The sequence below is a fragment of the Pleurodeles waltl genome, chromosome 8 (assembly GCF_031143425.1).
Source record: "Pleurodeles waltl isolate 20211129_DDA chromosome 8, aPleWal1.hap1.20221129, whole genome shotgun sequence".
In the NCBI taxonomy this organism is placed as follows: Eukaryota; Metazoa; Chordata; class Amphibia; order Caudata; family Salamandridae; genus Pleurodeles; species Pleurodeles waltl.
In genome coordinates this window covers 1,202,980,229-1,202,992,536 of record NC_090447.1, presented here as the reverse complement: position 1 = coordinate 1,202,992,536, position 12,308 = coordinate 1,202,980,229, and positions in this window count along the sequence as shown.

Sequence of the window (12,308 nt, the reverse complement as noted above, 5' to 3'; positions counted from 1 at the left end):
ACGCGACATTCCACACATTCCAAGAAAAGACATGACATTCCAAGAAAAGACATGACATTCCACACATTCCAAGAAAAGACATGATATTCCAAGAAAAGACACAACATTCCACACATTCCAAGAAAAGACATGACATTCCACACATTCCCAAAAAAGACACGACATTCCACACATTCCAAGAAAAGACGCGACATTCCACACATTCCAAGAAAAGACATGACATTCCAGGAAAAGACATGACATTTCACACATTCCAAGAAAAGACATGACATTCCAAGAAAAGACACGACATTCCACACATTCCAAAAAAAGACATGACATTCCAAAAAAAGACACGACATTCCAAGAAAAAAAGAGACATTCCACACATTACAAAAAAAGACATGACATTCCAAAAAAAGACACGACATTCCAAGAAAAAACGTGACATTCTACACATTCCAAGAAAAGACATGACATTCCAAGAAAAAACATGACATTCCACACATTCCAAGAAAAGACATGACATTCCAAGAAAAGACACGACATTCCACACATTCCAAAAAAAGACATGACATTCCAAGAAAAGACATGACATTCCAAGAAAAGACACGACATTCCACACATTCCAAGAAAAGACACGACATTCCACACATTCCAAGAAAAGACATGACATTCCAAGAAAAGACATGACATTCCACACATTCCAAAAAAAGACATGACATTCCAAAAAAAGACACGACATTCAACACATTTCAAGAAAAGACGCGATATTCCACACGACATTCCAAGAAAAGACATGACATTCCAAAAAAAGACATGCCATTTTAGGAAAATATATGATATTCCAGGAAAAGACGTGAGATTCCAAGAAAAGACATGACATTCCACACGACATTCCAAAAAAAGTCATGACATTCCAAGAAAAGACATGACATTCCACACGACATTCCAAAAAAAAGATATCACATTCCAAGAAAAGACATGACATTCCAGGAAAAGACATGACATTCCAAAAAAAGACATGACATTCCAGGAAAAGACATGCCATTCAACATGACATTCCAAAAAAAGACACGACATTCCAACACAAAACATGACATTCCAAGAAAAGACATGACATTCCAAAAAAAGACATGACATTCCACATGACATTCCAAGAAAAGACACAACATTCCAACACAAAACATGACATTCCAAGAAAAGACATGACATTCCAAGAAAAGACACGACATTCCACGCAACATTCCAAAAAAAGACATGACATTCCAAGAAAAGACACGACATTCCAACACAAAACATGACATTCCAAGAAAAGACATGACATTCCAAAAAAAGACATGACATTCCAGGAAAAGACATGACATTCCACATGACATTCCAAGAAAAGACACGACATTCCAACACAAAACATGACATTCCAAGAAAAGACATGACATTCCAAGAAAAGACACAACATTCCACGCGACATTCCAAAAAAAGACATGACATTCCAAGAAAAGACATGACATTCCAAAAAAAGACATGACATTCCATGAAAATACGTGAAATTCCAAGAAAAGACATGACATTCCACACATTCCAGGAAAAAAAAGGCATTCCAAGAAAAGATACGTCATTCCACACATTCCAGGAAAAGATGCTACATTCCACACATTCCAAGAAAAGACATGACATTCCAAGAAAAGACATGACATTCCACACATTCCAAGAAAAGACATGACATTCCACACATTCCAAGAAAAGACGTGACATTCCACACATTCCAAGAAAAGACATGACATTCCAAGAAAAGACATGACATTCCACACATTCCAAGAAAAGACATGATATTCCAAGAAAAGACACGACATTCCACACATTCCAAGAAAAGACATGACATTCCACACATTCCCAAAAAAGACACGACATTCCACACATTCCAAGAAAAGACGCGACATTCCACACACTCCAAGAAAAGACATGACATTCCAGGAAAAGACATGACATTCCACACATTCCAAGAAAAGACATGACATTCCAAGAAAAGACACGACATTCCACACATTCCAAAAAAAGACATGACATTCCAAAAAAAGACACGACATTCCAAGAAAAAACGCGACATTCCACACATTACAAAAAAAGACATGACATTCCAAAAAAAGACACGACATTCCAAGAAAAAACGTGACATTCCACACATTCCAAGAAAAGACATGACATTCCAAGAAAAGACACGACATTCCACACATTCCAAGAAAAGACATGACATTCCACACATTCCAAAAAAAGACATGACATTCCAAAAAAACCCATGACATTCCAAGAAAAAACGCGACATTCCACACATTCCAAAAAAAGACATGACATTCCAAGAAAAGACATGGCATTCCAAGAAAAGACACGACATTCCACACATTCCAAGAAAAGACATGACATTCCAAGAAAAGACACGACATTCAACACATTTCAAGAAAAGACGCGACATTCCACACATTCCAAGAAAAGACATGACATTCCAAGAAAAGACACGACATTCCACACATCCCAAGAAAAGACGTGACATTCCACACATTCCAAGAAAAGACATGACATTCCAGGAAAAGACATGACATTCCACACATTCCAAGAAAAGACATGACATTCCTAGAAAAGACACGACATTCCACACATTTCAAGAAAAGACGCGACATTCCACACATTCAAAGAAAAGACATGACATTCCAGGAAAAGACATGACATTCCACACCTTCCATGAAAAGACACGACATTCCACACATTCCAGGACAATACGCAACATTCCACACATTCCAAGAAAAGACATGAGATTCCAAGAAAAGACATGACATTCCACACATTCCAAAAAAAGACATGACATTCCACACATTCCCAAAAAAGAGACGACATTCCACACATTCCAAGAAAAGACGCGTCATTCCACACATTCCAAGAAAAGACATGACATTCCAGGAAAAGACATGACATTTCACACATTCCAAGAAAAGACATGACATTCCAAGAAAAGACACGACATTCCACACATTTCAAGAAAATACGCGACATTCCACACATTCCAAGAAAAGACATGACATTCCAGGAAAAAACATGACATTCCAGTAAAAGACATGACATTCCACACATTCCAAGAAAAGACATGACATTCCACACATTCCCAAAAAAGACACGACTTTCCACACATTCCAAGAAAAGGCGCGTCATTCCACACATTCCAAGAAAAGACATGACATTCCAGGAAAAGACATGACATTCCACACATTCCAAGAAAAGACATGGCATTCCAATAAAAGACATGACATTCCACACATTCCAATAAAAGACATGACATTCCAAGAAAAGACATGACATTCCAAACATTCCAAGAAAAGACATGACATTCGAAGAAAATACACGACATTCCACACATTCCAAGAAAAGACATGACATTCCACACATTCCAAGAAAAGACATGACATTCCAAGAAAAGACACGACATTCCACACATTCCAATAAAAGACAAGACATTCCACACATTCCAAAAAAAAACATGACATTCCAAAAAAAGACACGACATTCCAAGAAAAAAACGTGACATTCCACACTATTCCAAGAAAAGACATTACATTCCAAGAAAAGACACGACATTCCACACATTCCAAGAAGACGCGTCATTCTACACATTCCAAAAAAAAGACATGACATTCCCAAAAAAGACACGACATTACACACATTCCAAGAAAAGACGCTGCATTCCACACATTCCAAGAAAAGACATGACATTCCACTCATTCCAAGAAAAGATATGACATTCCAAGAAAAGACACGACATTCCACACATTCCAAGAAAAGACATGACATTCCACACATTCCAAAAAAAGACATGACATTCCCAAAAAAGACACAACATTCCACACATTCCAAGAAAAGACATGACATTCCAGGAAAAGGCATGACATTCCATTAAAAGACATGACATTCCACACATTCCAAGAAAAGACACGACATTCTAAAAAAAGACATGATATTCCAAGAAAAGACATGGCATTCCACACGACATTCCAAGAAAAGACATGACATCCCACACATTCCAAGAAAAGACATGACATTCCAGGAAAAGACATGAAATTCCACACATTCGAAGAAAAGACATGACATTCCACACATTCCAGGAAAAGACGCGACATTCCAAGAAAAGATATGACATTCCAGGAAAAGACATGACATTCCACACATTCCAAGAAAAGACACGACATTCCACACATTCCAAGAAAAGACATGACATTCCACACATTCCCAAAAAAGACACGACATTCCACACATTCCAAGAAAAGACGCGACATTCCACACATTCCAAGAAAAGACATGACATTCCAGGAAAAAGCATGACATTCCACACATTCCAAAGAAAAGACACGACATTCCACACATTCCAAAAAAAGACATGACATTCCAAAAAAAGACACGACATTCCAAGAAAAAAAGTGACATTCGACAGATTCCAAGAAAAGACATGACATTCCACACATTCCCAAAAAAGACACGACATTCCACACATTCCAAGAAAAGACATGACATTCCAAGAAAAGACACGACATTCCACACATTCCAAGAAAAGACATGACATTCCACACATTCCCAAAAAAGAAACAACATTCCACACATTCCAGGAAAAGACGTGACATTCCACACATTCCAAGAAAAGACATGACATTCCAGGAAAAGACATGACATTCCACACATTCCAAGAAAAGACATGACATTCCAAGAAAAGACACGACATTCCACACATTCCAAGAAAAGACATGACATTCCAAGAAAAGACATGACATTCCAAAAAAAGACATGCCATTTTAGGAAAATATATGATATTCCAGGAAAAGACGTGAGATTCCAAGAAAAGACATGACATTCCACACGACATTCCAAAAAAAGTCATGACATTCCAAGAAAAGACATGACATTCCACACGACATTCCAAAAAAAAGATATCACATTCCAAGAAAAGACATGACATTCCAGGAAAAGACATGACATTCCAAAAAAAGACATGACATTCCAGGAAAAGACATGCCATTCAACATGACATTCCAAAAAAAGACACAACATTCCAACACAAAACATGACATTCCAAGAAAAGACATGACATTCCAAAAAAAGACATGACATTCCACATGACATTCCAAGAAAAGACACAACATTCCAACACAAAACATGACATTCCAAGAAAAGACATGACATTCCAAGAAAAGACACGACATTCCACGCAACATTCCAAAAAAAGACATGACATTCCAAGAAAAGACACGACATTCCAACACAAAACATGACATTCCAAGAAAAGACATGACATTCCAAAAAAAGACATGACATTCCAGGAAAAGACATGACATTCCACATGACATTCCAAGAAAAGACACAACATTCCAACACAAAACATGACATTCCAAGAAAAGACATGACATTCCAAGAAAAGACACAACATTCCACGCGACATTCCAAAAAAAGACATGACATTCCAAGAAAAGACATGACATTCCAAAAAAAGACATGACATTCCATGAAAATACGTGAAATTCCAAGAAAAGACATGACATTCCACACATTCCAGGAAAAAAAAGGCATTCCAAGAAAAGATACGTCATTCCACACATTCCAGGAAAAGATGCTACATTCCACACATTCCAAGAAAAGACATGACATTCCAAGAAAAGACATGACATTCCACACATTCCAAGAAAAGACATGACATTCCACACATTCCAAGAAAAGACGTGACATTCCACACATTCCAAGAAAAGACATGACATTCCAAGAAAAGACATGACATTCCACACATTCCAAGAAAAGACATGATATTCCAAGAAAAGACACGACATTCCACACATTCCAAGAAAAGACATGACATTCCACACATTCCCAAAAAAGACACGACATTCCACACATTCCAAGAAAAGACGCGACATTCCACACATTCCAAGAAAAGACATGACATTCCAGGAAAAGACATGACATTCCACACATTCCAAGAAAAGACATGACATTCCAAGAAAAGACACGACATTCCACACATTCCAAAAAAAGACATGACATTCCAAAAAAAGACACGACATTCCAAGAAAAAACGCGACATTCCACACATTACAAAAAAAGACATGACATTCCAAAAAAAGACACGACATTCCAAGAAAAAACGTGACATTCCACACATTCCAAGAAAAGACATGACATTCCAAGAAAAGACACGACATTCCACACATTCCAAGAAAAGACATGACATTCCACACATTCCAAAAAAAGACATGACATTCCAAAAAAACTAACGACATTCCAAGAAAAAACGCGACATTCCACACATTCCAAAAAAAGACATGACATTCCAAGAAAAGACATGGCATTCCAAGAAAAGACACGACATTCCACACATTCCAAGAAAAGACATGACATTCCAAGAAAAGACATGACATTCCACAAATTCCAAAAAAAGACATGACATTCCAAAAAAAGACACGACATTCAACACATTTCAAGAAAAGACGCGACATTCCACACATTCCAAGAAAAGACATGACATTCCAAGAAAAGACACGACATTCCACACATCCCAAGAAAAGACGTGACATTCCACACATTCCAAGAAAAGACATGACATTCCAGGAAAAGACATGACATTCCACACATTCCAAGAAAAGACATGACATTCCTAGAAAAGACACGACATTCCACACATTTCAAGAAAAGACGCGACATTCCACACATTCAAAGAAAAGACATGACATTCCAGGAAAAGACATGACATTCCACACCTTCCATGAAAAGACACGACATTCCACACATTCCAGGACAATACGCAACATTCCACACATTCCAAGAAAAGACATGAGATTCCAAGAAAAGACATGACATTCCACACATTCCAAAAAAAGACATGACATTCCACACATTCCCAAAAAAGAGACGACATTCCACACATTCCAAGAAAAGACGCGTCATTCCACACATTCCAAGAAAAGACATGACATTCCAGGAAAAGACATGACATTTCACACATTCCAAGAAAAGACATGACATTCCAAGAAAAGACACGACATTCCACACATTTCAAGAAAATACGCGACATTCCACACATTCCAAGAAAAGACATGACATTCCAGGAAAAGACATGACATTCTAGTAAAAGACATGACATTCCACACATTCCAAGAAAAGACATGACATTCCACACATTCCCAAAAAAGACACGACTTTCCACACATTCCAAGAAAAGGCGCGTCATTCCACACATTCCAAGAAAAGACATGACATTCCAGGAAAAGACATGACATTCCACACATTCCAAGAAAAGACATGGCATTCCAATAAAAGACATGACATTCCACACATTCCAATAAAAGACATGACATTCCAAGAAAAGACATGACATTCCAAACATTCCAAGAAAAGACATGACATTCGAAGAAAATACACGACATTCCACACATTCCAAGAAAAGACATGACATTCCACACATTCCAAGAAAAGACATGACATTCCAAGAAAAGACACGACATTCCACACATTCCAATAAAAGACAAGACATTCCACACATTCCAAAAAAAAACATGACATTCCAAAAAAAGACACGACATTCCAAGAAAAAAACGTGACATTCCACACTATTCCAAGAAAAGACATTACATTCCAAGAAAAGACACGACATTCCACACATTCCAAGAAGACGCGTCATTCTACACATTCCAAAAAAAAGACATGACATTCCCAAAAAAGACACGACATTACACACATTCCAAGAAAAGACGCTGCATTCCACACATTCCAAGAAAAGACATGACATTCCACTCATTCCAAGAAAAGATATGACATTCCAAGAAAAGACACGACATTCCACACATTCCAAGAAAAGACATGACATTCCACACATTCCAAAAAAAGACATGACATTCCCAAAAAAGACACAACATTCCACACATTCCAAGAAAAGACATGACATTCCAGGAAAAGGCATGACATTCCATTAAAAGACATGACATTCCACACATTCCAAGAAAAGACACGACATTCTAAAAAAAGACATGATATTCCAAGAAAAGACATGGCATTCCACACGACATTCCAAGAAAAGACATGACATCCCACACATTCCAAGAAAAGACATGACATTCCAGGAAAAGACATGAAATTCCACACATTCGAAGAAAAGACATGACATTCCACACATTCCAGGAAAAGACGCGACATTCCAAGAAAAGATATGACATTCCAGGAAAAGACATGACATTCCACACATTCCAAGAAAAGACACGACATTCCACACATTCCAAGAAAAGACATGACATTCCACACATTCCCAAAAAAGACACGACATTCCACACATTCCAAGAAAAGACGCGACATTCCACACATTCCAAGAAAAGACATGACATTCCAGGAAAAAGCATGACATTCCACACATTCCAAAGAAAAGACACGACATTCCACACATTCCAAAAAAAGACATGACATTCCAAAAAAAGACACGACATTCCAAGAAAAAAAGTGACATTCGACAGATTCCAAGAAAAGACATGACATTCCACACATTCCCAAAAAAGACACGACATTCCACACATTCCAAGAAAAGACATGACATTCCAAGAAAAGACACGACATTCCACACATTCCAAGAAAAGACATGACATTCCACACATTCCCAAAAAAGAAACAACATTCCACACATTCCAGGAAAAGACGTGACATTCCACACATTCCAAGAAAAGACATGACATTCCAGGAAAAGACATGACATTCCACACATTCCAAGAAAAGACATGACATTCCAAGAAAAGACACGACATTCCACACATTCCAAGAAAAGACATGACATTCCACACATTCCCAAAAAAGACACGACATTCATGTTTTTTCTTGGAATATGTGGAATGCCGTGTCTTTTCTTGGAATGTGTGGAATGTCGTGTCTTTTTTGGGAATGTCATGTCTTTTTTTGGAATGAGTGGAATGTCATGTCTGTTCTTGGAATGTGTGGAAAGTCGTGTCTTTTCTTGGAATGTCATGTCTTTTCTTGGAATGTGTGGAATGTCATTTCTTTTCTTGGAATGTGTGGAATGCCGCATCTTTTCTTGGAATGTGTGGAATGTCGTGCCTTTTTTAGGAATGTCATGTCTTTTCTTGGAATGTCATGTGTTTTCTTGGAATGTGTGGAATGTCGCGTTTTTTCTTGGAATGTCGTGTCTTTTTTTGGAATGTCATGTCTTTTTTTGGAATGTGTGGAATGTCATGTCTTTTCTTGGAATATGTGGAATGCCGTGTCTTTTCTTGGAATGTCATGTCTTTTCTTGGAATGTGTGGAATGTCGTCTTTTCCTGGAATGTCATGTCTTTTCCTGGAATGTGTGGAATGGCGCGTCTTTTCATGGAATGTGTGGAATGTCATGTCTTTTCTTGGAATGTTATGTCTTTTCTTGGAATGTGTGGAATGTCGCATCTTGTCCTGGAATCTGTGGAATGTCGTGTCTTTTCTTGGCATGTGTGGAATGTTGTGTGTTTTCATGGAAGGTGTGGAATGTCATGTCTTTTCCTGGAATGTCATGTCTTTTCTTGAAATGTGTGGAATGTCGTGTCTTTTTTTGGAATGTCATGTCTTTTTTTGGAATGTGTGGAATGTCGCATCTTTTCTTGGAATGTGTGGTATGTCGTGTCTTTTCTTGGAATGTCATGTCTTTTCTTGGAATGTCATGTCTTTTTTTGGAATGTGTGGAATGTCGTTTTTTTTTCTTGGAATGTCGTGTCTTTTTTTGGAATGTCATGCCTTTTTTTGGGATGTGTGGAATGTCATGTTTTTTCTTGGAATGTTTGGAATGTCGTGTCTTTTCTTGGAATGTCATGTCTTTTCTTGGAATGTCGTGTCTTTTCTTGGAATGTCATGTGGAATGTCATGTCTTTTCTTGGAATGTCATGTGTTTTCCTGGAATGTCATGTCTTTTCCTGGAATGTCATGTCTTTTTTTGGAATGTCATGTCTTTTCTTGGAATGTCATGTCTTTTTTTGGAATGTCGTGTCTTTTCATGGAATGTCATGTGGAATGTCATGTCTTTTCTTGGAATGTCATGTGTTTTCCTGGAATGTCATGTTTTTTCCTGGAATGTCATGTCTTTTTTTGGAATGTCATATCTTTTCTTGGAATGTCATGTCTTTTTTTGGAATGTCGTGTGGAATGTCATGTCTTTTCTTGGAATGTCATGTGGAATGTCATGTCTTTTCTTGGAATGTCATATCTTTTTTTGGAATGTTGTGTGGAATGTCATGTCTTCTCTTAGAATGTCATGACTTTTTTTGGAATGTCATGTCTTTTCTTGGAATATGTGGAATGTTGTGTCTTTTCTTGCAATGTCGTGTGGAATGTCATGTCTTTTCTTGGACTGTCATGTCTTTTTTTGGAATGTTGTGTGGAATGTCATGTCTTTTCTTGTAATGTCATGTTTTGTGTTGGAATGTCGTGTCTTTTCTTGGAATGTCATGTGGAATGTCATGTCTTTTCCTGGAATGTCATGTCTTTTTTTGGAATGTCATGTCTTTTCTTGGAATGTCATGTTTTGTGTTGGAATGTCGTGTATTTTCGTAGAATGTCATGTTGAATGGCATGTCTTTTCCTGGAATGTCATGTCTTTTTTGGGAATGTCATGTCTTTTCCTGGAATGTCATGTCTTTTCTTGGAATGTCATATCTTTTTTTGGAATGTCGTGTGGAATGTCATGTCTTTTCTTGGAATGTCTTGACTTTTTTTGGAATGTCATGTCTTTTCTTGGAATGTCGTGTGGAATGTCATGTCTTTTCTTGGAATGTCATGTCTTTTTTTGTAATGTGTGGAATGTCATGTCTTTTCTTGGAATGTCATGTATTTTTTTGGAATGTCATGTGGAATGTCGTGTCTTTTCTTGGAATGTGTGGAATGTTGTGTCTTTTCTTGGAATGTCATGTGGAATGTCATGTCTTTTCTTGGAATGTCATGTCTTTTCCTGGAATGTCATGACTTTTTTTTGGAATGTCATGTCTTTTCTTGGAATGTCATGTCTTTCCCTGGAATGTCATGTCTTTTCTTGGAATATTATGTCTTTTCCTGGAATGTGTGGAATGTCATGTCTTTTCTTGGAATGTCATGTCTTTTCTTGGAATGTGTGGAATGTCATATCTTTTCCTGGAATGTCATGTCTTTTCCTAGAATGTGTGGAATGTCGCGTCTTTTCTTGGAATGTGTGGAATGTCGTGTCTTTTCATGGAATGTGTGGAATGTCATGTCTTTTCTTGGAATGTGTGGAATGTCATGTCTTTTCTTGGAATGTCATGTCTTTTCTTGGAATGTGTGGAATGTTGCGTCTTGTCCTGGAATGTGTGGAATGTCGTGTCTTTTCTTGGCATGTGTGGAATGTCGTGTCTTTTCTTGGAAGGTGTGGAATGTCATGTCTTTTCCTGGAATGTCATGTCTTTTCTTGGAATGTGTGGAATGTCGCGTTTTTTCTTGAAATGTGTGGAATGTCGTGTCTTTTTGGAATGTCATGTCTTTTCTTGGAATGTGTGGAATGTCGTGTCTTTTCTTGGAATGTGTGGAATGTCGTGTCTTTTTGGGGAATGTCATGTCTTTTTTTGGAATGTGTGGAATGTCGCGTCGTCTTGGAATGTGTGGAAAGTCATGTCTTTTCTTGGAATGTCATGTCTTTTCTTGGAAAGTCGTGTCTTTTCTTGAAATGTGTGGAATGTCATGTCTTTTAATGGAATGTCATGCCTTTTCCTGGAATGTCATGTCTTTTCTTGGAATGTGTGGAATGTCGTGTCTTTTTTGGGAATGTCATGTCTTTTTTTTGGAATGTGTGGAATGTCATGTCTGTTCTTGGAATGTGTGGAAAGTCGTGTCTTTTCTTGGAATGTCATGTCTTTTCTTGGAATGTGTGGAATGTCATGTCTTTTCCTGGAATGTCATGTCTTTTCTTGGAATGTGTGGAATGTCGCGTCTTTTCTTGGAATGTGTGGAATGTCGTGTCTTTTTTGGGAATGTGTGGAATGTCATGTCTTTTCTTGGAGTGTGTGGAATGTCATGTCTTTTCCTGGAATGTGTGGAATGTCGTGTCTTTTCTTGGAATGTGTGGAATGTCTTGTCTTTTCTTGGAATATCATATCTTTCCTTGGAATGTGTGGAATGTCATGTCTTTTCTTGGAATGTCATATCTTTTCTTGGAATGTGTGGAATGTCGCGTATTTTCTTGGAATGTGTGGAATGTCATGTCTTTTCTTGGAATGTGTGGAATGTCATGTCTTTTCTTGGAATGTGTGGAATGTCGCATCTTTTCCTGGAATGTGTGGA